The sequence below is a fragment of the Rhineura floridana genome, chromosome 4 (genome assembly GCF_030035675.1).
Source record: "Rhineura floridana isolate rRhiFlo1 chromosome 4, rRhiFlo1.hap2, whole genome shotgun sequence".
NCBI lineage: Eukaryota > Metazoa > Chordata > Lepidosauria > Squamata > Rhineuridae > Rhineura > Rhineura floridana.
Window position 1 is genome coordinate 195,241,517 of NC_084483.1, and position 4,213 is coordinate 195,245,729.

A 4,213-nucleotide genomic window follows, 5' to 3' on the forward strand; every position below is an offset into this window, starting at 1 on the left:
ATGCACTATATTTTCATGTATCCAGAATCACAGTAGCTCCTGCATGGCATTATATTATTTTTAGCATACACAATACAGATCAAAAGCAACTGAATTCCTAACCACAGCATTACTTCACTTTAAACTAATGGGACACACTATTAGATCAGCAGCTATTTTTATTAGGATGGTGTCTCAGAAGAATGGTAGGCCTGTAGCATAGTACATTTTTCTCTTCTACTGCATAAATGAGTTGTAAGAAAAGAGTCCCTACCTGCTTTAACACACAGAAATGCTAAGTTAACATATGCTACCCATGACAGTCACAGCAAATTCCAGAGATTCTGAAACAAAGCACAAAAAGAACTGAATGAGTGGAGATATTATAAGTTCTCTTGAATTACAATACTGTTTAAATGTACAGATGGTCAGGAGAAGGGAAATTCAGCTGATACAGTATGCACTTAATTAAACCTGAGTTGATTCACAGAGTAATACGTTCATATGCATTGGCATCTCCCTCTAATTCTTTTGGGCTCTTGGTAATATGTCTTCCATCCAGGATTCCACTTAAGTGGGGAAGAAAGTAAGAGTTTGCAGGAGTTAGCTAAGTTGCTGCTTGCCATGTGTCACCCTGACAGGAAAGAAAAAAAGCAGACAAGTTCTTGTGCACACATGCATCATCCTGACCCCCAAATCTACCTTTGGGGAAACCAGCCCAGCCTTGTTTGCCCTCCAACAGCACCTGCTGTTCTGTGGTAGACAAATGCATCAGAGAGTTTAAAAGGCTGAGCTGTTCTCCAAAACCCTTCGTCTCATGGCAGCTGGCCAGGACAAGAGCAGGTGGTATAATTGGAAGGAGCTGAAACAGAAACAATAGTGGTGGCTTCTTTTCCTTGTCAGTTGCTGAGCCTCTACTTCATTTCCATTTATGCAGGAACACCCTAGAGATGTGATGGCCTAGAAAAAAACTGGAAAAATGGGGAGGGGGAGAGAGCCCTTCTCCCTGCCCCCATTTTTTCCCAGGCACTCACATCTCTAAACACCACTTCCTTCTACAAGTTTCCAAACCAGAAGGAAAAGATGATCACTGCAACATATGAATCAACTGTTTTCACAGAGAGGCAATTCATATGTTCTCCCGTGGAAAATAATTCATATGTCCTTCCATGGAAAATACAAATAGTGAAATTAACATTGCATAAAATAAATTTCCAAGGTAAAAAGCTTAACTTGGCTAAAAAATTACTTGGCAAAAACACAAATTACTTGCATAATAACAAGTCTAACCTTCACATATGTCACTCTGAGGTCCTTGGAAGAATGGAGGGATATAATCGTTAGTTTTAAAGAATCCCAACAGCCCTCAGGGTGGTATACATTGTTCTTCCCCGTCTCATCTGTGAGGAAGGCTAAATATGAAGCACTGCTACCCTGCTATTCAACCAAAAGAACTGTCAGAGCAGCTTATATAAGAACAGTATTAAACAGTGTAGCCCCTTAGGCTTACAATCTCAGACATGACCCAAAAGGAAAGAGGGATGAGGAGGAAAGAAAGCAAGTTTACTTGGACATCTGTTAAGGGCACACCTTGAATTGCCTGGCACCAACATTGTTATCTTTTCAGCGCCAGGTCAAGACTTTCCTCTTCTCCCAGGCATTTTAGCATGCGTTTTAAAATTGTTTTTAATTTTTTTTAACTGTGTTTTTAAATTGTTTTTTGTGTTTTAAAATTTGTATATTTGTTTTTAGTTTTTATTTGCTGTAAACCGCCCAGACAGCTTCAACTATGGGGCAGTATATAAATGTAATAAATAAATAAATAAATAAATAAATAAATGTAGCTGATGTTTCAGCAGAGCCCATGGAGAGACCCTGCTTCCCCCCCTTTCCCTCTTTCTGCTGCCAGGTGACAGCTGAGGGAGGGGAAGTGCAAAATGCAGATAGTGCCACTTCACTGTTAGCCTCAATTTTCTCTCTTTTTTTTTTGTTATGCTGTTTATTAGACTGTACACTTTTGAACAGCACTATAGTGAGGAACTTCTTTTAATAAACTGTTTTGAATCCATAAAGTAGAATTACAGTATCTTCTCCTGTTATAATGCTATTCTATGGATTCAAAACATTTTGGTGGCCATCATGTAAGTTTATTATTTATTTGTTTGTTTATTATTTATTTATTTATTGAGTTTATATCCCTCCCTTCCTCCCAGCAGGAGCCCAGGGTAGCAAACAAAAGCAGTAAAAACACTCCAAAACATCACAAAGCAGACCTTAAAATACATTAAAACAAAACAACTTTAAAAACGTTCTTTAAAAAAGCTTTAAAAACATCTTAAATAAAAAGCGACAAAAAAACATATTTTTTAGAAAAAAAAGGTTTTTTAAAGAAACATATTAAAAGCAATTCCAACACAGACACAGACTGGGATAGGTCTTAACTTAAAAGGCTTATTGAAAGAGGAAAGTCTTCAACAGACGCCGAAAAGATAAAAGAGATGGTGCCTGCCTGCCTGCCTGCTATTTAAGGGAGGGAATTCCAGAGTAGGTGCCACCATACTAAAGGTCCGTTTCCTATGTTGTGCAGAACGGACCTCCTGATAAGATGGTATCTGCGGGAGGCCCTCACCTGCAAAGTGCAGTGATCGACTGGGTATATAAGGGGTAAGATGGTCTTTCAGGTATCCTGGTCTCAAGCTGTATAGGGCTTTGTAAACCAGAACTAGAACCTTGAACTTGGCCCGGTAGCAAATGGGCAGCCAGTGCATTTCTTTGAGCAGCAGGGTGACATGTTGGCAATACCCTGCCCCAGTCAGCAGTCTCGCTGCCGCATTTTGCACTAGTTGCAACTTCTGGACCAACCTCAAGGGCAGCCCCACATAGAGAGCATTACAGTAATCCAGCCTGGAGGTTACCAGTGTGTGGACAACTGGTCAGACTATCCCGGTCCAGAAACAGCCACAGCTGTCTTATCAGCCAAAGCTGGTAAAAGGCACTCCTAGCCACGGAGATCACCCGGGCCTCTAGCAACAAAGATGGATCCAGGAGCACACCAGACTAGGGACCTGCTCTTTCAGAGGAAGTATGACCCCATCCAAGTTCATGGAGGACAAACCTATCAATGGCTACTAGCTGTGTGCTTCCTCCAGCATCAAACAGAGGATGCCTTTTGAGTACCAGTTGTTGGGGAAAGGCCTCAGCTCAGTGGCAGAGCATCTCCAGGCAGGGCTGGGAGGCATTCCCTGCCTGAAACTTTAGAGAGCTGCTGCCAGGCAGTGTGAACAACACTGAGCTAGATGGACCAAGGGTCTGAATCAGAGCAAGGCAGCTTCCTGTGTTCCCATGTCCTTTTTAATATTTCAGTCACAGATGTTTAATACGTTGTTCTTTACTAAGCACTTATAATTGTAACTTTCTGTTATTTTTTTAATAATTTCACCCCCTGCTGCTTTGCTTTCAAGACGCATGAATCTCTCAGGACTGTCCGTCCCTTGCTTCGGTGCCCTCGAGAGAGCCACCAACACGCTCGGCTCCATCGCCTCAGAGTGAAAATTTCCGTCGCGGCCGAGAAGTTAGGAGTATACTGCGCGTGCTCCATTGGGAACGGCGCGTGCGCGGCAGCTCCTCACGAACAGGCCGAAGCCACTGAGGCGTCCGTTGTCGACAGCTAGGCTAGGGAAAACTAACCCCCGCGAAACATTCCGGAATAAGGCAGGGGAGGGGAGAGGGATCGAATTTTCGGCCCGCCTCGGTCCCAGCCCCCGCTCCTTGATCTTACCTCGCGCCGTTTCCCCAGGCAACGCGCGCTCGAGCGTGCCCCGGATGTTGATGTTGAATTTCTCCTCTCTGTGTAAGGCTGGATGATTGTTGCGGAACACATTAAAACTAGTGACGTTTGTGATGGAGGAAACCCATAGAGAAACATAATTGATAGAGTTATGCAATCAGAGAGGAATACCTTCCGTTAAAAAGATGGGGAAACGGTATTGGTCAATGTTTCTTTATAGCCTCAAAGTACCAACGCGCTACGCCCTGTTTTCTGTGGCGCAACCCCTTTATCGTTCGAGGGGAAAACCAGTTTATAAGTACTAATGATATCTGTGATGATGGGCGACTCTACATTTTACTATCTCTATTGGACAACCAACGCGAAGAGTTATAGGTCCTCGCACCATAGAGTTTCGGGGCCAGAGTAGCCCAGTCCATTCTTCCTTATGTTTATTATTACTCTTCT

General features: G+C 42.9%; 1 protein-coding gene across 2 annotated transcripts in view; it reads right to left on the reverse strand.

Annotated features, from left to right (window-relative positions):
• The window catches only part of ASB3 (ankyrin repeat and SOCS box containing 3), an 80,274-nt gene extending 76,355 nt beyond the window's left edge, over positions 1 to 3,919 (reverse strand). Inside the window, exons 1-2 of one of the 2 annotated variants that reach the window (XM_061625696.1) lie at positions 3,758 to 3,919; positions 254 to 323 (exon numbers count right to left, since the gene is read on the reverse strand). The gene's annotated coding sequence lies outside the window, so the exon portion shown is untranslated. Of the gene's footprint in view, positions 1 to 253; positions 324 to 3,418; positions 3,579 to 3,757 lie in introns of those variants that run through there. The other variant, XM_061625699.1, reaches the window with a different exon arrangement.
• Between the last annotated feature and the right edge of the window lie 294 nt (positions 3,920 to 4,213).